Consider the following 25,964-nt stretch of genomic DNA (forward strand, 5'->3'; position numbering starts at 1 on the left):
GACTACCTGCCCAGCCTGAGAGTAAACCAAATTCCAAAGAATAGGATGGGAAGTTCCAGAAAGCTCAGCTTTCACTGCGCACAGTGGCACCTGCTTATTTTCTGCAAAAATACATCAGTCTTGGAGATCTGGACGGGACCACCCAATGCCCTGCCCCTCCCTTTTCAGATCTGTTACAAACTCAGCCTGATTTCCTGAAAATACCCATGAGGAACCAGACTGCCCCCTCATTCCTGGATTCCTGCCAGTCAGTAAGTCTGCAAGGAAAACCTAACAGCTCAGTTTGAAATGGCTGCTGCTAGTACTTTCAAGTGGTTGTGCTATTCACATTTTTCCCCCATTCACTGAACAGATTAGGGAGTGCCCTGTACAAGGTGCTTTGAATCTTCCCAAAGCTAGACCCTGCCCCTGAGGAGCTTGGAGAAGCAGCAGGCGGAAGAGCGCTTCATTTATTTTTGCAGAACCATTTCTAAACTGCCAACATTGGGGCGCCTGGGTGGCTCAGTGGTTAAGCGTCTGCCTTCGGCTCAGGTCATGATCGCAGGGTCCTGGGATCGAGCCCCATGTCGGGCTCCCTGCTCGGCGGGAAGCATGCTTCTCCCTCTCCCACCGCTTATATTCATTCCCTCTCTCGCTCTCTCTGTCAAGTAAATAAAATCTTTAAAAATAAATAAACTGCCAACCTAAGGGCACTCCCCCTTTATGCCCTTAAGCATGAACCTCTAAATAAGGCCCTTCTCCTACATAATCAAAACACCTTTATCATACCTAAGAAAATCGATAAGAACTTAACATCCATTCCATATTAAGAGTTCCCCATCCGTTCCAGAAAGATCTTTTAGAGCTGCTTTTGATTCAGTCAAGGTGCTCATATTGGTTTGTTAGGTCTCTTTTTAAAACACTGTTAAATCAACTTCTCTCTGTATTCACTAAAAGATCAGCATTCAAAGATGAAATAAGCACAAACATAAGGAGAAAAACTAATGTTGCATTCTAGAACTTAGAATTTTCCTTTCCAGGTAACTAGGGTATTGGGTGTATCCAAAGTTCTAAATTGCCAAGTGTCACGACGGCCAACTGCCGGTTCACCACAAGTTCCCAGGGGCCCAGAGAACCCCAACATCAGGTACCCTGAAGAAGGAGAACACGTACACATCATGACCGTCTCGGGCCTGCCCAGAACGTCTGGGGACCACACTGTCTGCTGTACTTTTCCAGCCTACTTCCTTCCCTGCAAAACAGAGATTACAGGCTGGGCTCTCAACCCTGTGCGAACTAATAATAACCAGCGGTAAGCCACTTATTTTCCAGGTGGACAGATCAATGGAGAAGAAAGCAAAAGCAGACACTTTCTGGGAATTTTCAGGAAGACTATGCAACTACCCCAGACCTTTGGGATGCCATCTAATCAGCCTTCGAAAAGCCCAATACCGTGTGCTTTAAGCGTGGTTAGGTGTCGCAGCCCCACGCTGAGCCAAGTCCTGGCTTCTGTCCCGCCAAACACTGAACTGCTTCCAAAAGAAAGTTCTCACTGCCAACTGTTATCAACAACCTCCCGTGACTTTTTGACTCTTGTACTCTAGACCAACAAAAAGTGATCCCTTAACATTTTTTTTTCATGACTTTCTAAATCTCTTAATCTGCTTCTTGTCAGCAAAAAAAGATCATCCTAGAAAAACCTGCCCTCAGAGGGTCCCTGTTCAGAGTAACCGAGGTAACACACACGAAGCACTTTACAGTGGCAGGCTGCCTACTGTCATCATCATTACCACCACTCCTAGCAGCAGCATTTTTTTTAAAAAGGTATTTTCCTTTTTAAGTAATCTCTACACCCAACACGGGGCTCGAACTTACGACCCCCAAGATCAAGAGGTGCGTGCTCCACCAACTAGGCCAGCCAGACGCCCCCTATTAGCAGTATTATTAAAGCCAGTGCCTTGGTGATGTAATGGATGGTGATTAACATAATAAAAAAATTGTTTTAATTTTTAAAAAAAGCCAGTGCTTAACAGTAACATTAAATTAAAATCTAACATTAAAAATTAATGTTTAGGGGCGCCTGGGTGGCTCAGTCGTTAAGCGTCTGCCTCCGGCTCGGGTCATGATCCCAGGGTCCTGGGACGGAGCCCCACATTGGGCTCCCTGCTCCGCGGGAAGCCTGCTTCTCCCTCTCCCACTCCCCCAGCTTGTGTTCCTGCTCTTGCTATCTCTCTCTCTGTCAAATAAATAAAATCTTTAAAGGAAAAAAATAAGTAAATAAATAAATAAAAATTAACGTTTATCAACTGGGCGCTCAAAGTCAACATCAGGAGTGAATAAACTCTTCCTGACAGAAGCCAAATCAATCAGATTTAATTTTAACATCTACCTTGTGTTAGACACTTACACATTTATTAATTCATTTAATCATCACAACCACCTTTTGGGATAGTAATAATTACTTCACATGTGAGAAAACAGAGACAAAGATCAGTCTCCACTTTTATGCAATGGTTGAGAAAGAGGCTGACATCCTAACCCAGAACCATGCTAAACTTTCTACTATACATCATTGCTTTTCTGATTTTAGAGGATAATTTAACTCACAAAATACGATAACAAAGAACCCAGTATCTTTTAATTCTGAGCCTCTTGATTTTTCTTTTTTGGGGGGAGGGGGATAGTTCTAATATTTTCAACAGACATTTATTTACTATTAAAACTGACTTAGCGGGGCGCCTGGGTGGCTCAGTCGGTTGAGCGACTGCCTTCGGCTCAGGTCATGATCCCGGGGTCCTGGGATCGAGCCCCACGTCGGGCTCCCTGCTCGGTAGGAAGCCCGCTTCTCCCTCTCCCACTCCCCCTGCTTCTGTTCCCTCTCTCACTGTGTCTCCCTCTCTGTCAATTAAATAAATAAATAAATAATCTTAAAAAAAAATAAAACTGACTTAGCGGCACAGTCGGTTAAGTATCTGACTCTTGGTTTCAGCTCAGGTGGTGATCTCAGGGACCTGGGCTAGCACCCCGTGTGGGGCTCCACGCACAGCAGGGAGTCTGCCTGAGCTCCTTTATCCCTTTCCCTCTGCCCCTCCCCCTTATGCAGGCTCTCCCTCTCTCTCATAAATCTTTAAAAAAACAAAACTGATTTAGTGACCATTATTAAACTGGGGCAGACATAATGTATAAAGAACTGAAATAATTAGCAGTAGCCTTCGATAAAGTTTTTTAAGTATTAATTTTTAATACCAGTAACAGAATCCATATTCCTTAAACCAGAAAGCATCACTGAGAAATAATGAGAAATTGAAGGTATAGATCACACAGAATAAGCTCACATCCCTGAATGGATTTCTGTTACTTTTCCAATCTCGTATTTAGCCGTTCAGTAAGACATGGCTCAAGCCTAGGAAGAGTGTTCTGTTCTTCCGTCAGTCAGCGCGCACCACACCTTTACTAGACTTTTTATCCTCTTCTCTTTAACCAAGTGCATTTTCAGAAACCTGACTATGCTTTCGAGAATGTGTTTCTTCCTTCCGCCTCCTGTTTCAATAGACAGTAACACAAATGGTCTTTGTTACATACATTAACCATGGTTCCTGCCTTAAAATCTATTCCTCCAAATGGCCGCAGGGGTTCAAGAGGGGAAAAAAGAGAAAATGAGAGATCTGGAGAAAGAAGTGACCAGTGTGGGAAACTGGGGGGAGGAGGGTCCACATCATGTCTGTGCTCCAAACGTGACACCGACATACTTACTGCTTCCTAACACTGGGCAATTTTTCCAAGAAAGTGGCCCCTCTGGTTTCTATTTAAAACTTTTCAGTTTTATAACAAAAGACAGAGAATAGCTAAACAGCATTAATATATAAGAACTAAAATTTACTGAATGCTTGACACTATTCCAAGAACTTTCCGTGATATATCCAAAGACCGCACGTACACGTACCTCTCAAACCCTCTGTTACTGGAGCCTGCATTCCCAGGCAGGCAACATCAGAACCCACCTCCTCCCAGAACCATGCCAGGAACAGCCAAGAAGTTCCACTTCCAGAAAGGGGCAAGTTTTGGCCTCCAATTGGAGCATAAAGACCCATTACACATGGAAACAACATGCAGCTACATTACAGGTTAAGTACCTCCACACTTCCTCTCCCACCACACACACACACACTTCCATGCTTTTATACTCTTTACTCCTTAGAACCCACCACCACTTAATATACCATATATATTAGGCATTTATCTTGTTTATTACTGCCTCCTCCACAAGAATCTGAGCTCCCCATGGAGAGGGGTATTTTTTTCCCTGTTTTGGTGTCCCGTACCTAGAGCAAAGCCTGGCCTACAGGTGGTATTCAACAAACATTTCTGAATGAAAGAAACAAACAGGTTTTGCTGGGCATAACATCAATAGAGAGAACACTTTTTTTAAAAAATATCTTATTTGAGGGAGAGAAAGAGAGCACAAGTGGGGTGAGGGGCAGAGGGAGAAGCAGACTCCCCGTCGAGCAGGGATTCCCAACATGGGGCTCGATCCCGGGACTCCGGGACCACGACCCGAGCCAAAGGCAGATGCTCAACCTACTGAGCCACCCAGGCACCCTCAGAGAACACTTTCTGAAAGCCTGCTATGCATCCGGTAAATCGTGTATAATTTTATCTAACAAACGTTATTACCCTTGCACAGGAGAAACCGAGTAGAACCTGTCTGTCATGGCTACAATTCCACTGAGTAGTGGGGCCAGAATCGGAACCCAATGCCTCCCACAGAAGGGCTCTCCCCTATACAGAAAGCCTTCTGATTGCAAAGCCCCAGACTTAGAAACAAACCCTAAGAACAGACGTTCACAAGTAGAGGGTTGCTGCAGTATGTTCTGTTGACTTTAATTTTTTTTGTTTTTTTAAGATTTTTTTTTTTTTAAGATTTTATTTATTTATCTGACAGAGAGAGACTGCATAAGCAGGGAACCCAATGCGGGGCTCGATCCCAGGACCCCGGGATCGTGACCTGAGCTGAAGGCAGACGCTTAACCGACTGAGCCACCCAGGTGCCCCTTTTTAAGATTTTTAAGTAATCTCTACACCCAATGTGGGGCTCAAACTCACAACCCCGAGACCAAGACTAGCATGCTCCAGGGACGGAACCAGCCAGGCACCCTTACTGGCTTTAATGTTTAACAAATGCAAAGGGGCGCCTGGGTGGCTCAGTCGTTAAGCATCTGCCTTCGGCTCAGGTCAGGATCCCAGGGTCCTGGGATTGAGCCCAGCTTCGGTCTCTCCGCTCGGCGGGAAGCCTGCTTCTCCCTCCCCCAGTCCCCCTGCTTGTGTTCCCTCTCTCACTGTCTCTCTCTGTCAAATAAATAAATAAAATCTTTTTTAAAAAATGCAAAGTAAAGCTCCTTGTGTACCCATAAAAAGACAGGAAGCTGATGGGGTGAGGCTAGGTGATTGCCTCCCAAATCCTCCACATTCAAAACACCAGAGAGGAGGTAGGAAACGGACAGGGGGTCTCTGACAAGTTGTCCACAAATGTATCATACAAAGCAGAAAGGATGGCTAGTCTGGATAAAAGCAAACCAGCAGGGATGAAGCTTCCTCAAAACACAACCAAAAGTTATCCTGAAACAGACCGCCTGAAAGGAAGAGATTTTCCAGAAACGTCTCCAGTTTTTTCTAACTTCCAAGTATTGTGCATTGAGTCCGTATTATCTTAGTCACTGGGAAAAATTTACTTTAAAAAGAAATTTCCCTGCATTTAAAAGATAAATGACAGTTTCACCACCTATTTAAAATAAGAAAAGATGTATGACCTACTCCTTAAAGGTTGAGAAATCAGATTAATGACCTAGTGGTAACCTTACTTATGAAATACAAAGTTGCATTTGTTTCTAACAGCACCTAGCCAGGTTTAGACAACACTTTTCTTATAATACAAGCCAACATAAACTTCTGTGTTCATACCCTTAAACACAATGAGACAGCTCTTTAATAATTTCCTTTTAAATGCCTATTACAGGAGTGCCTGGGTGGCTCAGTTAAGCGTCTGCCTTTGGCTCAGGTCATGATCCCGGGGTCCTGGGTTCAGGGGCCCTGTGTTGGGCTCCACTCTTAGCTCCACTCCTCTGTCTCCCTCTGCTGCTCCCCCTGCTTGTGCTCTCTCACTGTCTCTGTCAAATGAATAAAATCTTTAAAAATAAATAAATAAATGCCTATTACAACAGCTTCTTAATGTAACTGGTGAATGATAATGAAATTAGCAAGTAGAAAGAAATCTTTTAGTGTAATTATTTTCTAATGTCCCTTTCGGGGGGGGGGGGGACAACCCAGGATTTGCTGGGTTACATACAATGTTAATAATTCTTAATCCTTAGCATTCTTGTACATTTTCTTTCAAATTTGCAAAATAAAAAAAAATAATTTGCTCTATTTCAAATAGGTGCAACGTTCCCCCCCCACCACCAATGTGGAAAAGTTGACGGGAAAAACAGACTGATTTATTGTAAAATTCGCAAACAAATCAAATCAAAATAAGGTACACCACAAAAACTGATCCATCCCTTATCCTAAAGTGAATTTCAAGTGAGCTTAGGACACAGTCTCAGAATTCAGCACAAGAGCTAGGGACCCAGTTTTTCTAAGCTTGTCCACTTTGCTTTGACTACTTCATTACTAAGAGAGTGACCACAGTTGGGGTTTAACTTAGGAGAAACTAATCTTATCAGGAAATTACTTTGTATTTCAAACTGTTCCAAAAATATCACATCCTTGCTTCACTTCACCTCTCCACCACCCTCCCGCACCTCCTCCTCCCCGGGGTAAAGAATTTATTTAACAGATGAACACTGCCTCTAAGAATAAGCTCTCCCTAAAAACATTAACAGCGTCTAAAATGTGTTCTGAAACCAGACTGTCCAAGCTCGTGGTCACGGACCCATCGGACTTTCAGGCTTCCCTTCCATAATCTGTTATTTTCAATTACTTATATATTACTGTGCTACAACGGAATGTCTGCATCCTCCCAAAATTTGTACGTTGAAGTGCTAATCCCCAGGGAGACGGTATTTGGTGGTGGGGGCCTTTGGAAGGTGATCAGGTCCTGAGGGATTAGAACCCTCAGAAAAGGGACTCCAGAGAGCTCCTTCGCCCCCTCCCCCACCACATGAGGACACAGCAAAATGCTGCTGTGAGCCAGGAAGCAGGCCTCCACCAGACCAGACCCTCTGCCGGGCCCCTGGTCCTGGACTTCCCAGACTCTAGAACCGTGAGAAGTAAACTCCTGTGGTTTATATGCCACCTCGTCTATGGTATTTTGTGACAGGACACTCTGTAAACACGTTTTGTCTCCTGTTTGTATTCTGGTGTCCTCCACTGGCCAGTCCATCAGTTGCTTGAGGAACCAGCTAGCTGTGTTTGCTTTCTGTTGCCTCAGGAAACAGGAGCCACCAGATAGTTTGCCTCATCCTCATGCTCGGGGCTCCTCACAGAAAGTTCCTAGCTCCTCTGGCACCATGAGGATTTCTTTCTTTCCTGAAGAATTTTCAGGCTATAAACAACTCTTACTCTTTTACAGGCACTGTCTTTTTAAAGAGTGCATCTGTGAGTATCAAATTTCAGCCATGTATTGATTTTAGTACTTTAAATTCGGTTTCCAGACATTTCACGGTCACACCCCTCCCCCAAACACTACCTAAATAGTGCCACCCACACTCACTACACCCCAGAGGAGCACTCTGCAATATGACACTTTTAAAAAGCAAACGCATCTCTCCCAACCTCCCTCAGGATTTTCAACGCCTTGGGGCACACTTTCATCCTTCTCCAGTGCAGAGCTCAATTTCTGGGACACAGGAGGTGCTCCACGAAGGACAGGTGGAAGGATGAGAAGGAAGGTACAGCAGCTGGAGACCTCACTGAGCATCTGGTTTGTTCCTCAGACACTCAGGACAGTAGCGGAAACTAAGCCACTGAAACTAGTGCGCAGTCTGGTAAAGAACCCAGACCCCTGTGTCCCACCCCCTTAGAGTGATTTTATTTATTTTTTTTTTTAAGTAGGTTCCGTGCCCAGCGTGGAGTCCGACACCAGGCTTGAACTCGCAACCCTGAGATCAAAACCTGAGCCGAGATCAAAAGACGGAGGCTCCACCAACTGGGCCACCCAGGCGCCCCTCCAGTGACTTTACTCTTAATGGAGTTCTTTTTTTTGTGTTTAAATACAGATAACATAGAATTTAACATTTTACCCATTTTTAATAGGTTTTTTTAAAGATTTATTTATTTGAGAGAGAGAGAGAGAGCATGAACGGGAGGGGCAGAGGGAGAAGAGGAGAGACTCTCAAGCAGATTCTGTGCAGTGTGTGGAGCCTAACTCAGGGCTCAGTCTCACAGCCCTGCGATCACGACCTAAGCCAAAACCAAGTCGGATGCTGAACCAGCTGTGCCACCCAGGTGCCCCTGTTATATATATATATGTGTGTGTGTGTGTGTGTGTGTGTATATATATATATATATGTATTTTTTTTTTAAGTAAGTTCTACACCCAACATGGAGCTTGAACTTATGACACTGAGATCAAGAGTCACGCTCTACTGACTGAACCAGCCAGGCTCCCCACATTTTACCTATTTTCAAGTGTATAGTTCAGCGGCATTAAGTACAATTCACACGGTTGTGCAACCATCCCCAACATCCATCTCCAGAACGTCTTCACCTTCCCTGACTGAAACTCTGTATCTGTTCAACAACATCTCCCCATTTTCCTCTCCCTCAGCCTCTGACAACCACCCTTCTACTTTAGCTCTATGAATCGGACTACTCCAGGTAGCTCTCCTAAATGGAATACTACATTTGTCTTTTTGTGACTGAGCTTAATGTCTTTAAGGTTCATCCACATTGTAGCGTGTGTCAGAATTTTACTTTAGACAACTACTTTGTTGACAACCTGGAATGGTCCATAACTAAAGGACCAATATCAGGAAATCCCAGATTTTCCATCAGACATGTTTGCGTGATTCTCTGATCACTTTTTTGCCTGAATGAGCCTTCAGCCTGATTTTTCTTATCTCTGGGCTTAGAGACGCAGGCTTGTGTAAACAACTTTCACTGCACAAATTCAGGGCCACTCAGCATTTCCCCACCACCAGAAGATAAGAGTGTTTAAAGTTCTTTATCTTTATTTCAACTACTTTGGGAGATCTGGAGAATGGAAAAAGGAAGGCAGGAAATCACAAGCAATTCTGGAATCTTCTTTGCACTAAAAATCCATTAATAGGATCTTTTTTACACACTTAGATATAACTCACATACCATAAAATTCACCCATGTGAGGCATACAAGTCAGTGGTTTTGGTATACTCACAATGTATACAAACGTCCCCAAGATCTAAGTTCACAGTATTCTCAGACCCAGAAAGAAACTCTGTCCCCATTAGTACCTGGAGCCTACTCGTTCCCATTATGCTACCTCTAAGTTTATATCTAATTAATAGTCTCACATTCCAGGAGCACCTGGCTGGCTCCATCAGTGGAGCTTGTGACTCTTGATCTCAGGGTTGTGGGTTCAAGCTCCACACTGGGTGTAGAGATTACTTTAAAATAAAATCTTGGGGGGCGCCTGGGTGGCTCAGTCGTTAAGCGTCTGCCTTCAGCTCAGGTCATGATCCCAGGGTCCTGGGATCGAGCCCCACATTGGGCTCCCTGCTCAGCGGGAAGCCTGCTTCTCCCTCTCCCACTGGCCCTGCTTGTGTTCCCTCTCTTGCTGTGTCTCTCTGTCGAAAAATAAAATCTTAAGAGTGTGTGTGTGTATATATGTATGTGTGTGTGCATGTGTGTATATATATATATATATATTAGACTAGTGGCCAGATTATTGTGCCAAGGTAGAAATTACTCCTCCCAGCGCTACTAAACTGATTTTAGTGGGAGTTAGAATGGAGAAAACAGAGGGAGAACTGGCAAATCTGACACTAGAGCAATAATACCCTTTTCCAAAAGGAATTTGCTCTTGATCCAGAGGAGGGCCACTAACAATTGCTCTCTACCAACTTGGTGATCCTTTTTTTTTTTTTTTTTTTTTTAAGATTTTATTTATTTGACAAAGAGAGACACAGTGAGAGAGGGAACACAAGCAGGGGTAGTGGGAGAGGGAGAAGCAGGCTTCCTGCCGAGCAGGGAGCCCGATGCGGGGCTCGATCCCAGGGCCCTGGGATCATGACCTGAGCCGAAGGCAGACGCTTAACAACTGAGCCACCCAGGTGCCCCCAACTTGGTGATCCTTGAGAGCAACCCTGAGTTGGGAATCCACGGTCATCATCCTCAGACATCGTTCCATAGATATGCTACTGACTGGTTACTGAAGATACCAAAACTTTAGAAAGAATTGCGCTGAAAATTATATACTGAAACAGTCTTCCAAGGACTAAGCCATTAGATAGGAAGTATGTGATTACTGAACCTGACATAATCCCAACACATATTCAAAGGAACTCTCCTAAAGTTAGAAGGGAGCAAAAGACAACCCTAAATGAAAAGAAGTCCCCAAATCTGAGGTCTGTGCAAGCACTGGCTGGGCAAATAAATTAATGTGTTTCTTCTAAAAAAAAAAAAAAAAAAACAGACATAATGCCTGTAAAGTCTTGGTCCTAGAGTATGTTTAAAAAAAAAAAACAGACCTGCCACGAAGCAAGCACTCTGCTTATGGCATACACTGAAAGATACAGAAAGTTTAAAAACAATGCCTTTAAAGAAGTCACAGACCTGGTTCTACAAAGCAAAACAAAAATATGTCGTCTATTCGGAAAATTACATTATTCAAGAAACCTTAGGATTACAATGTTTATCTTGCCATTAGCACCTCAGCTCTTTAATCTGTAGCTCTGATACCACCCCTCTTCAGCCCTATGCAAAAAGGCAACTGCTGATACACTGAAAAGCAGGATAATCCAATACCTAACCACCAACTAGTGTGTTATAAATTTCAAGGTGCTGCCTTAGCACTTCCAAATAATTCAGAAAGAATGCTTGGGGACCTCTGGCTGGGTCAGTAGGTGGTACGCGCGACTCTTGGTCTCAGGGTTATGAGTTCAAGCCCCACATTGGGTGTAGAGATTACTTAAAACCAAAATCTTTAAAAAAAGAAAAAAAGGTTTGACAATTTATACATAACAATCATCAAGTCCACAATTAAACATTAAAGGACAGCTTAAAATAATATTTTGGGGCACCTGGGTCGCTCAGATGGTTAAGCATCTGCCTTCGGCTCAGGCCATGATCCCAGGGTCCTGGGATCGAGCCCCACATCGGGCTCCTGGCTCAGTGGGGAGCCTGCTTCTCCCTCTCCCTCCGTAGCTCCCCCTGCTTATGCTCTCTCTCTGTGTGTGTGTCAAATAAGTAAATAAAAAATCTTTAAGAAAAGGGGGGGTAAATCAAAAAATAAAAAGGGGGGGGCAAAAATCCAGCCATAAAACCTTACATGCCCAGGTCATATAATTTATAGGACAGTGTGACTCAAGTAAATATTCAGGGCAGGGACTTTCCAATGAGTGTGATACACTGTAAGCAAATATGTGTAAGAATCAATAGGAAACATCCAAAACTTTGGTGCAAGTTTAGTACAACTGCTTCTTTAAGTTTCAGGAAAAGGCAAGACCCCTTAAAACTGCTTTCCTAGTAAACATCTCCTAGAGTGCAAAGGCAATTTTATTTTGGCAACCGAGGACAATTCATGAGTGAAGTATTGATTAAATATTTGAGGGGCGCCTGGGTGGCTCAGTCAACTAAGCATCTGCCTTCGGCTCAGGTTATGATCTCAGGGTCCTGGGATCGAGCCCCGCACTGGGCTCTGCTCTGTGGGGAGTCTGCCTCTCCCTCCCCCTCTGCTGCTCCCCCTGCTTGTGCTCTCTCACTCGCTCTCTCTCAAGTAAATAAAATCTTTAAAAAATATATTTGAATTTGGTCTTATCTGTCAGATTAGAACTGAACACATTACGGGAGTCATGAGATGGGGACATCAAGGCGAGGCAGCCTCAGCAGGGCTCTGAGGCTCTGCTTCCTCTTCTGCTTGCAGAGGATCAGCGAGGGCGGGCCAGACAAAAGTTAAGATCCATCGGCTCAAAGAAGAGAATGAATCCAAGATGAATTAAAGGTGTATATAAGGTCTACACTTGTGATCCCTCCACTCCACCTCAAAAAATGCTTAAGTATCTTATCTATATAACGAGAGAGGAATAAATGGTCCCTCTCTACTTAGCGCTGGTCAAAATGCCTAATTTGGGGAATGTCTTATTTGAAGAGCAATAGTGGAAAGAGGAACATCTTAAAGAGGATCACAACAAAAGCTACACAGAGTAGTAAGCCTTGGGGAGCACGGGAAAAAGAAACTGGGCAGTTGTGAAAACCGTCGTCATAACCATGAGTATCACATGTAGGGTGGACTAGCCTGGGCTCCTTGCAAGGCCCACTCTGCGGCAGCTATACACGGAGACGGTTTGACTTATTCCATCAAAAAGCTTTTGCTGATCTTCAAACTGGTCCCAAAACGGCTGCCTGGGAAGCTGGCAAGCTGCCTGTTCGGGCAGTGTTTAAGCAGGGACGCCATGACCACTTTGGAAACAGTCCCTTGGGACACACTGAACACTGCTCTCTTGCCTACCCAGATAGCAAGATTTCTGTCTTCTGACTCTCCGGCCAGTGGGATGGGAGTGTGTCCTAGAGGGGAGCCCAAGACCCACTTCCCTCACTGACTGCCCCTGCAGCATGGGAGGGAAAGCACATTAGAATAAACAGCGGCTTTTCAAAAATCCAAGCAGCTGCCGTGACCCCCGAAGCACCGATCAAAGCTCCTAGGCGGGCCCACCCAGTACACTTCCAAGAGTCTTAAGAGCAATCCTGACACCCACCCTTGGTGAACCCCACTACTCCAGAGCTCTAGCCAGGAGCCTTGGTCCACTCTCACAGCTACAACCAGTTTTGTGTTTTCTCCAGCCCACATCTTCCTCCTGACCCTGAGCGCTACACAGCCGACATCCCTGCAATGCCGTACCACTGCCCGATGAATCTTTCCAAAGTGGTAAATATCTCAAAGGCTTCATGGCCACACATTCAAGAAAGCACCGCCTTGACCTGGTCCAGGTCTGGGCGCCAAGTTTATGCCCGCCATCCATCTCACGCATGCGTCAAACACAAGTATCTGTTGGGAGCACAGACTCCACCCCACCCCTACCCAACCTCTGCCACCCATGTGTCTGAGGTCCAGCCACTTTTCAAAGTGCCGGTCTCATTCCATCTTCTACACAAAGCCTGGTACCAGCGTATCAAGACTTTTCCTCTGCACTTTCTAGATCATGGCCAGCCATATGCATTTCTCTGGGTACCTCATGCAGCACTCTTGAAATCTGTACTTATTTCCCACTTACTCTGTTTCATACTCCTAGAAGGACCAAAAAACAATTAACCCTGTGAATAAAACAAATATGGGCTTCGTTTATGTTTGATGAATAAATCACATGTGGCTGAACCATAGGACATTACACTGGGCAAAAGATGCCAGCTGCAGAAAGAGTACGTACTATTTCATCTATATGAAGTTCAAGACGAAGCAAAGTTCATTTATAGTAACCAAAATCAGAATAGTGGTTCAAGCCGAAAGGTGAAAAGATTACTTATTAGGAACGGACACAAAAGTGCTCGCTTCAGCAGCACATATACTTGCAAAAAAGGGGGGGGGGCATGGACACAAAAGAACCTTTTGGGGTACAGAAATGAGCGGGGCCGGGGAGAGAAAGTGTGAGGAAGAGAACCTTATTAAGCTATGCAATTAAGATTTCCACATTTTACTTATTCTAGTTATACCTCAATTTTCAAAATTCAAATATCTACATAAATAAAGATGAAGATTCTGTGTCTGAAGATAAAATATGCTCCATTCTTAACCTCAGGAACAAAGTATTTTTTCCTTTTTTTGTTAAGAGATTTCACTTAATAAAACCTATACCTAAAGCACATAAAAACTTTCAAAATGAAAAAAATGTTTAAAGAAAGGCTAACTTCATCTGTAGTGTACTGTCCTGTAAATGAAAGTGGACAACAAGGCCTATCTCACAGGATTTCTGGGATGATAATCAACTGAGGTAATGTAATAAAGCACTTAATACAGTACCGACTGGTCCATATAGCACATACTCATCACTTTATGGGTTTGCCATAATTCTCTGTCCATGTCCATTTCCTTCAATCTCTTTCAGCCCAATCCTCAAAAATTCTCAGCCCACCAGGCATTTGATATTAGTAGAATAAACCTAGAAGCTCCCTCAAAGCATGCAAACCATCAACAATTCCCACCTGATTCCTTAAGAAAAAACCCAAGCTGTCTAGGCCATGCTTCTCATACCGGGGGGTCCATACAAACCTCCGGGCACGCCGAGGTGCACCGAAGGTCATCGGGATCAATATGGCATATATACCTGAGGTGGGCTTACTTAAACCATTTGCTAAGAGAACACACAACACTGCTGAGAAGTGTAAGCTCCCGCTGTGGGCACTGCAGGTGTGGTTTGCTGGCCCTCACTCCTCCTAACCCACCCATGGACTCTTTCGCTCTCCCAACCTTCACTGCAGGAACAGTTTTAACAGCACGGGCACCAGGAATTTAGAATATTCCTGGCTTGGGGCACCTGGGTGGCTTAGTCGGTTAAGTGACTGCCTTCGGCTCAGGTCATGATCCTGGAGTCCCGGGATCGAGTCCCCCATCGGGCTCCCTGCTCAGCGGGGAGTCTGCTTCTCCCTCTCACCCAACCCCCTCTCATTCTCTCTCTCAAAAATAAATAAAATTTAAAAAAAAGAATAGAATATTCCTGGCTTTCTACCTTAGAAACCTCTAATCCCAAAAACTAATGATGTAATGTATGGTGATTAACATAAAAAAAAAAAAACCTCTAATCAAGGTACACCTGGCTTTTTATGCAATTTTAACTGATGATGGCTTAGGCTATTTCCTTGAATTAGCAACACCACTCTGTCTGGCTTACTAACCCTGCAAAGCAAAATATTTATTTTCAGTAATGTCGACATGCAAAAAATCCAAAGAACAGGAAACTACAGTTAAGAAAAACAAAATACCACAATAAGATTAACAAATATATGCAATTTGAAGGATACCCTTAGGAAATTGCCACTGTAAAAAAGAGTATTTTGGACACAACTGTATGCATGCCACAGTGAATCTTAACTTTATTTAAATAATTAGTCAATCAAGGGGAACAAATGAAACTCTAAGATAAAGTGAAAAATCAAATTGTCCTTTTTAGGATTAACCTGCCAGGAACCTCTGGGTGTTTTTACCCACAGACACCAGAATAAAATCATATGCAAATTTTTTTCTATTACTAAAGAAAAATGACAATTACAGGAGGAAAAAAAAACACAGAAGTCAAATGAGATTATCCTATCACCCAAAGAGATAAATCCTTTGAGGGGGTTTTCTATTCTTGTATTTAAACTATACATGCAGTTTTAAAAATCTTTTCCAGTTAAAAATTTTTGTAAATATCTGTGTATTGAATACTTTAACAAGCTAATGTTTGTTGGTCAAAGGGTACAAAGTTTCAGTTCTGTAGAATGAGTTACGTCTAGAGAGCGAATGTACAGGCATAACTATAGTTAATATCGTACTAAACAGGAAATATGCTACAACAGATTTCAGGTTGCTCTCATTACAAAAAGAATAGTCATGAGGAAATGACATGTTAATTAGCTTGACTGTAATAATCAGTTCACTGTGGATATCAAGTCATGTTGTAGATAAACAAAGAAATTTTTTTAGATAAAGCAGCCACGGGCGCCGGCGGGAAGCCACACTCCGACGCCCCACTCTGCTCTGCTCGCTAGGCCCGCCGGCCGCGCCCACCATGGCCACCACTCAGCAGCTGGTAGAAGATGGCGCTTAGTGGAAAGCAAAGGCTTTGACGAATACATGGAGGAGGTAGGAGTGGGAACGGCTCTGCGAAAAGTGGGTGCAATGGCCAAACCAGATTGTACCATCTCTGCTGACGGCAAAAACCTCACCATAAAAACTGAGAGCACTTCAAAAACAACACAGCTGTCGTGTAACCTTGGAGAGAAGTTTGAAGAAACTACAGCTGATGGCAGAAAAACTCAAGTCTGCAACTTCACAGACGGCGCGTTGGATCAACATCAGGAATGGGATGGGAAGGAAAGCACAATCACAAGAAAATTGGAAAATGGGAAGTTAGTGGTGGAATGTGTCATGAATGTCACCTGTACTCGGGTCTATGAAAAAGTAGAGCAAAAATTCCATCATCATTGTGGACAGGAATTAGCTGTGAGGATGAACAAGCTCAGTTCAATGAGCAAATCTCCATACTGCTTTTTTTTTTCATTACTGTGTTCAATTATCTTTATCACAAACATTTTACATGCATCTATTTCAAAGTGTTGATTTAATTAGGATCATTCCTTTGGTTAGTAAATTTGTGCTATGCGCAAAAAAAAGAAAAAAAACTTTTTTAAAGAATTTATCTGTCAGAGAGACAGACGACACTGTTCCTCTCTTACCTGCTTATCTTCCTCCTACTTCCACTAAGGACATGACACATGGCAAAACTTGGAGCCAAGGTCCATGAGAAGTAGTTCTCTTACTGAGTCCTGCCAGAAGGAAATAGAAACAACTAAACCATAATAGCAAATGGTTTTTGGATCTGACTGAAAAGAGCGCTGTACAGAAGTTCTTTAAAAAGCCATGGGGGAGGGCGCCTGGGTGGCTCAGTCGTTAAGCGTCTGCCTTCAGCTCAGGTCATGGTCCCAGGGTCCTGGGATCGAGGCCCTGGGGGGAGGGGCGCCTGGGTGGCTCAGTCGCTTGTGTCCAACTCCTGATTTCAGCTCAGGTCATGATCTCAGGGTTGTGAAATCAAGCCCCTTGTCTGGCTCCTGCTTGGGAATCCGTGCTTGGGATTCTCTCTCCCTCTCCACCTGTCCCTCCCCACCAACTTGTCTTAAAAAAATTTTTTAATTTAATTTAAAAAAAGTCGTGGAGGAAATATGAAGAAACTGATTAGTATCAGCCTAAAGCCAGTCCAACAAGTCTCTTGGAAACCACAAACTAAACCTAGGCAGCTTGAGGAAGACCATGTTAAGAAAACAGAACCCTCTTTCACCCAAAGGGAGCATGCCAGGTGACTTCAAAAAGATCCCCATCAGGATTTATGCCATTCTTCATTCATTCCATTCTGCTTGATCACTCTGAGATAGAATGAGGACTGAGATAGAAGAGATTTTCAGTGCAGTACTGGGCCAAAATTACTAACACTGTGGCACGTATTTGAAAGTAGCTCAGAGAGTTAGCAGTTAAGGTACTTTTAAGCCCTTACGTTCTCATGACAAGAAAAAAAATTCTGTAACAAGGTGATTTGATGATCATTTTGGAACATATACAGATACTGAATCATTATGTTGTACGCCTGAAACTAACACAGGTCAATTATACCTCAATAAAAATGTTTAACCACCCCCCCCAACCAAGCCACACTGTGTAACTTCAGGTGAGCACAGATAACCAAAGAAATACACTTTAGTGATTTCTTTTTTTATAGGCTTTCATTGTGATCCGAGGTGAAAATATAAAACCGTATCATTTAAATGGAACTGTACACATCACTAAAGTTATAAATCTAACACATAATAAATATGACCTATTCTGTATTCCAAATTTTCCCCAAACCACACATTTCCATAGGTCCATTACGGTTTCAAGAAAATACTAACATACAAGTTAAAAATTAAGTCCTCGGGCGCCTGGGTGGCTCAGTCGTTAAGCGTCTGCCTTCGGCTCAGGTCATGGTCTCAGGGTCCTGGGATCGAGTCCCGCATCGGGCTCCCTGCTCAGCGGGAAGCCTGCTTCTCCCTCTCCCACTCTCCCCTGCTTGTGTTCCCTCTCTCAATTGTCTCTCTCTGTCAAATAAATAAATAAAATCTTTTAAAAAAATAAATAAATCCTCAAGCTGTCCAATTCAAAGATGGAACTGAAGAACCTGCCCAACCAACATGAAGATACACATTCCCTTCTCTATGACTAAGCAATTCCATTCCTGGGATTACAACCTACAGAAAGTCTCACACACACATGAAAGGAGACATGTAAAAGAAGTGTACTGCAATGTCATTTGTAATAGGGAAAAATGGGAGGAAATACAAAATGTCCAACAACATAAAATGGACACACTTAAGTGTTCAGCACTTAAAGAATGAACTGGAGTAGCAAGAATCTCAACAAAGTTGAATAGAAGCGAACTACAGAAGAAAATATGCAATGACACCACACCCGCAAGTTTTAAAAAAACATGTAAAGTAACACTAACTATTGATGATTAATATTTACATTGACACCTGTAGTAAAAAGTATTAAATACATGGATGGCAATGATAAAAAAAAGAACTGGAGGTGCCTGGGTGGCTCAGTTGGTTAAGCAGCTGCCTTCGGCTCAGGTCATGATCCCGAAGTCCTGGGATCGAGTCGCGCATCAGGCTCCCGGCTCGGCGGGGAGCCTGCTTCTCCCTCTGACCCTCTCCCTTCTCATGCTGTTTCTCTCTCTCTCTCTCTCTCTCTCATTTTCTAATAAATAAATAAATAAAATCTTAAAAAAAAAACTGGAGAGATAGGGAACGGGAGAGAAAATGGGACCAGGAAGACCCAGGAGCTTCAACTACATCCACAAAGTGTTATCTTTTAAAGTTGGATAGTCAGGGGCACCTGGGTGGCTCAGTTGGTCAAGTGTCCGACTTTTTTTTTTTTTTTTAAGATTTTATTTATTTATTTGACAGAGAGAGACACAGCGAGAGAGGGAACACAAGCAGGGGGAGTGGGAGAGGGAGAAGCAGGCTTCCCGTGGAGCAGAGAGCCGGACATGACATGGGGCTCGATCCCAGGACCCTGGGATCATGACCTGAGCCGAAGGCAGACGCTTAACAACTGAGCCACCCAGGTGCCCCCAAGTGTCCGACTCTTGGTTTCGGCTCAGGTCATGATCTCGGTGTGGTGAGACTGAGCCCTGAGACTGTCTGGGCACTCAGTGCAGAGTCCGCTTGGGATTTTCTCTCTCCCTCTTCCTCTGTCCCTCCCCCTATACATGTGCAGGCGCGCGCACGCCCACTCACAGTCTCTCAAATAAAATCTTAAAAATAAATAAAGTTGGATGGTCAGCTATAAAGGCATTCACACTACTTTTACATAATCACTGTATTGTGAACTACTGTATACCTATGAGGCTCAGCACTCAGTACGGAGCTTGCTTGGGATTCTCTCTCTCCCTCTCCCTCTGCCCCTTCCCCCGTTCACGTGTGCATGCTCTCTCTTTCTCTCAATAAATACAATCTTTGAAAAAATAAATGTTGATACCATAAAAGCAGGACTCTTCTACAGCACTACATCAACATGTAGTGCAGGCAGTTCAGAACAGAGGCAGGGGGTTAAGGGAGAACCTGAACCACCCATAGCTCTATACAGATTCTAAAGCACCCACCACACTGCTGCAACTTCCAAAGGATCTAAAGATTTTACTTCCCCCCCGCCCGGGGGGGGGGGGATGCCTGGCTGCCTCAGTTGTAAGAGATGGAGACTCTTGATTTCCAGGTCATGGCTTTGAGCCCCATGCTGGGTATACAGATTACGTAAATAAAAATAAAACTTAAGGGCGCCTGGGTGGCTCAGTCGTTAAGCGTCTGCCTTCAGCTCAGGTCATGATCCCGGGTCCTGGGATCCAGCCCCGCATCGGGCTCCCTGTTTGGCAAGAAGCCTGCTTCTCCCTCTCTCCCACTCCCCCTGCTTGTGTTCCCTCTCTCACTGTCTCTCTCTGTCAAATAAGTAAATAAAATCTTTTAAAAATATATAAATAGAAAATAAATAAAACTTTAAAAAATAAAGACTTAACTTCTGTTTAGTTAACATTTCCACAGATTAGCAGTATTACTTGCTCCTACATTTTGGGAAGGAAAACAGAAACATGTGTATTTTATGGCAGATCCAAAGTAAGGCTTTACAAACAAGTATTTAGCTAAATATAAATTGTAATCAGCCTATTTCCTGAAAACCACTTTAGTGTTTTGTTTTGTTTTTTAAATCCATCCCTGGACACTGCATTAGAATATCTAATTATTAGGTATCCACTGGTGCCAAACCTGGGGAGTAAAATGCCATGATGGCACACTCAAGAGAGTATATTTCATCTTCAAAGACATGTCAAAAGTACAACCAGCTAGTTCCCATCAGTTTTCTCAAATCTCTTATCAAAAATAAACAAGGATTAAAAAAGAGATTTCAACCTAATAGGAAAAAAAACTATCAAGATAAAAACATTTATATCGAAACTTTCAATTTATTTCCTAACACCTTTTTGTCATTAATTTTTGAGCTATTTAGGGGGCCCATCCACATTCTGGTCATCAAAGACTTTATTCTAAGAAAGTTAATAATATACTGAAATGGTCTGAAAAGTTGACTTTTTATAGTCCATATCCACATCAGTATTTATTTTTCTCTTGTTCCTTCAAATAAATTTTAACCATTTCCAAATCAAGGATGATGATCTCATGCTTCCAAATCGGTCTCTTGCAGAGATCTCTTTCCTGAGCTTCAGACCCCTCATTCTAGTTGCCAACTAGATGCTACACAAACAAATGTTCTGAAATGTGCCTGAAATTGAACTGTGCCACGTCGCTAGACTGGCTTATCTTCCTCCTAGTTCCACAAGGGCAGTACCGTCCTCAGCCACCCCATACACATACCTATTTCCTCCCCTCTCTCCCCACCTGGTCAAACAGATGCCCATCTAACCTGAAGTCAACTTCAGGAATCCTCGCCTCTCCCACCTCAACTGCCCCATTTCAAGCCCGAATGACCTTCACCCAGGTTACTTCAATAGCCTCCCAAACAATATCCCTGTCTCTGCCCAAACTCTGCCGTAAACTACTATCCGCGGCAAAATCATCGATCTGACCTCATTACTTCTCCTTGCATGGCTCCCCTTACCCATAAGCCGGGCAAGGAAGGCCCTTTGAGAGCCTGCTTCCTTTCCCAGCCCTTCACCACACCCACAGGTGTGTCCTTCCCCATCTGCTCCACCCACAACGTCACCTTGCCCTCCAGACCCACCAGACCCGCCACTCTCCTGCTAGTTTATTTTTCTGTCTCCGTGCCTCTGGCTTTCTCTCCACACACCCGCACGGCGCACGCGCATACCCACCTGCTCGATCAGTGCGCATCTGCCACGACTCAAGCTGCCAGTCCCCACCACCTAGATCAGGTACATGTTTTCCAGACTCAACCCCTCCCCTCTTCTCCGAGAGGGGCCATCTTTCTAAGCAGTCCTCCCCCACTTCCGGTCCAAACACCATCCCTTTGGCAGCCAAGACAGCCATCTCCTTGGAGGAACCCTTGTCCTTCACCTATATCCTCTAATCCCCATCCACTTTCTTTCTACTCAGGTGTCTCATTTTAAAATGATGACAGGGGCGCCTGGGTGGCTCAGTCCATTAAGCGTCTGCCTTCGGCTCCGGTCATGATCCCGGGGTCCTGGGATCGAGCCCCACATCGGGCTCCACATCGGGTTCCCTGCTCCGCGGGAAGCCTGCTTCTCCCTTTCCCACTCCCCCTGCTGTGTTCCGTCTCTCGCTATCTCTCTCTCTCTCTCTCCCCGTCAAATAAATAAAATCTTTAAAAAAATAAAAATGATGACAACATGCCCATGGCCTCATTTTAGGGCACAGTCCTTTCCAGCCAAACCTTGGAGAGCAGCCTGCACTCACTTTCCTGTCTCCTCCACAGCTATTCACTCTTCCTCCCTCTGCAGTCGGACTGCCCCTCCAGGTCACTGAAGAGGAGCTCCTCAAGGTCTCCAGAGACTCCTACTGGCTCAACTTCAGTCCCTGGCTCCCTGGCTTTTCTGTGTGCGACACTTGCCCTACTCACCAAGCCCCTGTTCCTGAGGCTGGCTCCTCCCTGGGCTCCCAGGACACCACTCCCCTGGCTTTCTTCTCACCTCTCTAGCCCCTCACTTGCTCTCTGGGGACACACCCTTCTTCTGGACTTACCATTTAAATGCCACTGTGTCCTCCTTGCCTGGGTCCTCCTCCTCCTCCCATGGCTTCAACAAATCCCAAAGCTCTCTCCCCAGATCAGGTATACCTCCTCTATCTTATGGACAAGCCTGGGAAACTCTGATGCCCTACAGACAGCTCAAAAAAACTTTACCCCGATTCATTCATCCATTATTTATTGACTGCCTGGAGTCAACAGGTTGTCTGAACTTACCCTCTCTCCCAAATCTCATTTTTCTTCTATATTCCCTTTCTTGACAAGTGACCACATCACCTCCTGAGTCACCCAAGCCAAGAAACCCACAACTCATCCTTGTCCTTCTCACCACCCCAATACCCACATCCAGAGTTACCAAATCCCTCCAGTTCCCCAGTATCTTCAATCTGGCCCCTCTTCCACTTCATCCCCACTCTCACTGCCTCCATTCCACCTCAATCACCGGACAGCCACTGAGGCCGGGCTAGAACTCATTCCTGCAAGTCCTAATAGCCACAAAGAACAGGTCAGTATTTTGAAGCAATTTTAACTTTATGTGTCTACCTTTTTTGATGACATCAATTACACAGCTGGGGGAATCTATTACTTTATAGTTCAGCCCACATTCCCCCTTTTGATCACTGAAACTGTTAAAATCCATCAGTGCCTAAACGAATGCAATGCCTATATGTAAACTCAGAGATACTTCAAATAATGCTTAATAACTGTTAACATGAAGGGTCTGGAGTCTTGGTACTCTACTTGCCACAAAATGCCAGTGCACCATTTTGATTCACATAAACGATTCTGACACAATACTCCTTTTCTGCAGCCAACATTTCAAATTAAAATGAACACAAAATGGGAGCAGCTACAGAATCTGCCATCCGTATTGTCACATCACACATTTTCCAAATCTAGAGCGCACCACAGAATTTCAGGGACGCTAGGATGTACTTAACGAAAAGAACAGGAGTCACTAGAAAAATAATTTTTTGTGATTTCCATGACTAAAAACAAAACTTCCTATAGTTATGCATTTAAGCATGTTCCTTCTAGCTAATAGCAGAAAACCTAAGACTCTTCCCATTAAAAGGAACCATTCCACCCAGTCCATACCTTTAGAGATAGTTGTCTTTCTAAATTTTCAGTAATCCCTCAAATGTTTAAAAGTCCAATTTTAAAGAAATATCTTTCCCTATAGGGTCTTGCTGAAGTATCTCCTTAAGTCTGTATGACATCAGAAACAGATGAAAGTTCTAAATAAACTGCTCAGATTAAAAATAACTCTTCTTGGGCGCCTGGGTGGCTCAATCATTAAACGTCTGCCTTCGGCTCAGGTCATGATCTCGGGGTCCTGGGATCGAGCCCCGCACTGGGCTCCCTGCTCGGCCGGGAAGCCTGCTTCTCCTTCTCCCTCTCCCTCTCCCCCTGCTTGTGTTCCCTCTCTCGCTATGTCTCTCTCTGTCAAATAAATAAAATCCTTAAAAACAGTAATAATAAGATAATGCTTCTCAGGAAAGACAATGTCTCAATAATGAATAAAGTTAATCATCACACTCACAGATCATTCAATGTGGATTCTAGAAAGCAAAGACCCCTAGCCCTCAAGAGCTTTTATTCTTGTCAGAGGGCAATACTTAAATATACCTGTAGCAATCAGAGGACAAGACATTGTAAGAAATGAGCCTTGAACTGGACAGCCACGGATTAGTGAATGGAGAGGCTGAGTAAGGCACTCTACACAGGGTGTGGGCAAAGGGATAGAAGCCTCTGGAAGCCTCACGTTTGGATATATTGAGTTAGACAATAGACTGATATTTTATAATAGAATTTAACTTGCTAAAAAAAAATCTATTTGGAACATTTACCTGGCAACAGTAAATGCAGACCCAACTGGAATAAAAGAGACACTGGAAACAAAAGGCAAAATTTAATCTTCCACAGGAAATGAATACGCTTCCTCACTCCCAAATGGGAATGCACACCTGCCCACAAGCACTCATCCTTCAGGAAGTACAGCATAAGCGCCAGACTCTCACATTCATCCTGCCCTGTTCTCGAGGAATGTGGCACTGCTGGTTGGCTCTTTTTTAAATAGTTCTTGACACTATGTTTCTAAATCCTGCAATACAGAAGTTCAAAACAATTAAATGTTCCCTATGGCTTGCACAAAACCCATTCTTATTGGCACTATATAGGGATGAGTTCCATAAACCACCCAGGACCCCCTTGATTTCTTTCCCAAAACATTCCCTCTTTAGGAAAAGAAATAATTCTACAGGGTCCCTGGGTGGCTCAGTTGGTTAAGTGTCTGCCTTCGGCTCAGGTTATGATCCCAGGGTCCTGGGATCAAGCCCCGCATCAGGTTCCCTGCTCAGTGGGGAGCCTGCTTCTCCCTCTCCCCAGATCTCTCTCTCAACTAATGAAACCTTAAAAAAAAAAAAAAAGAATTCTACATATTCTACTCATTTCTCAAACACCAATGACTAACCAATTCACTTAAGTTCAACCCCACCCAACCAGATATGACCTAATACAGCTGTTTCCAAACTCATTCGTTTGGCATTTCAATACATGTCACATAATCCTTTTCAAGACTTTTATCACTTTTAAGACTTACCTTCCCTCCAATCAGAAATTCAGATCTAGAATCAATTAATCATTAACTTCCAAAGTTAGCTCTTAGGAACAAAGTACAGGCCTAGGACCCAGGTCTCCACGTCCCTAGCCCAAGAGATTTTCCATTTCACCTAAATGTCTCACTTCCATATGATACAGAATTTATTACCATTGTTTTATCATTATTCCCCCTGAAAGAAACATGTTTCACTGCCTTCACCCAACTTCTTTTGCTTATGATTCTGACACAAATCTGATCAAATGAAAACCAGGTAGTCAATTAACAAATAAAGACAGGGCACCTGGCTGGCTCAGTGGAGCATGTGACCCTTGATCTCAGGGTCATGAGTTGGAGTTCCACATTAAGTGTGGAACCTACTAACAACTAACTAACTAACTAACTGACTGACTGACTAACTAACTAACTAACTAACTAAATACCAGGGGCACCTGGCAGGCTCAGTTGGCAGAGCATGTGACTCTTGACCTTGGGGTTGTGAGTTCAAGTCCCACGCTGGGTGTAGAAATTACTTAAAATCTTAAAAAAAAAAAAAAAAAAAAGTAACAGACCTCATTCTGTGCCCTGTGACAAGTACCACACTAACAATGAACATATAGTGGTGAACAAGACAGACATGTCTGCCCTCATGAAGCTCACAGGATAATCTGGAAGGCTCAGAACTAAATTTACTCAAAGCCCCCAGTGCATTCATTCAATCATTCAATAATGAGCTAGAATATCATCTTTCTCCAAAGCATCAGAGTGCTTCATACAATTCATTCATAAGGTTAGTCTAAACTTGCTGCTTAGATGTAAAATGTTCAGGTCCCCAAATACAAATCACTACCTTGCTGGGATGCCTGGGTGGCTCAGTCAGTTAGGCCTCTGCCTTCGGCTCAGGTCATGATCCCAAGAGGCTGCTTCTCTCTCTGCCTGCTCTGCCTGCCACTCCCCCTGCTTGTGCTTTCTCCCTCTCTAATAAAATAAATGAAACCTAAAAAAAAACAAAGCAAAGCAAAAAAACCAAATCCCTACCTTGCAGATTAAAAATAGACATACATGAGTGAGATGGGGGATAAATTTATTTTTCAATAACTATTTATCAAGTGTCACCTCCAATACTACCATAGGTTGAGAATTTAAAATCAATTTATAATATTAAGAAAACAATTTTATAGTCTTTAAACACACTGGTGATGCAGTCATATTTGCAATTATGTAACAATTTATAACCTGGGAATACTTTCCACACACATTATCTTACTTAACCCCTCTATATTAACTGTTTTA

At 43.6% G+C, this 25,964-nt stretch overlaps 1 protein-coding gene and 1 pseudogene across 1 annotated transcript in view; one reads left to right on the forward strand and one right to left on the reverse strand.

The window, feature by feature from the left end:
• Positions 1–25,964, reverse strand: part of RASSF3 (Ras association domain family member 3) — a 68,242-nt gene that overhangs the window by 26,245 nt on the left and 16,033 nt on the right. The gene's annotated exons all lie outside the window — the stretch shown is intronic.
• LOC112832265 (fatty acid-binding protein 5 pseudogene) lies at positions 15,834–16,433 on the forward strand (annotated as a pseudogene).

Source organism: Callorhinus ursinus, unplaced genomic scaffold (genome assembly GCF_003265705.2).
Source record: "Callorhinus ursinus isolate GAN/ISIS: 27379988/994484 unplaced genomic scaffold, GSC_fseal_2.0 scaffold14, whole genome shotgun sequence".
Lineage (NCBI taxonomy): Eukaryota > Metazoa > Chordata > Mammalia > Carnivora > Otariidae > Callorhinus > Callorhinus ursinus.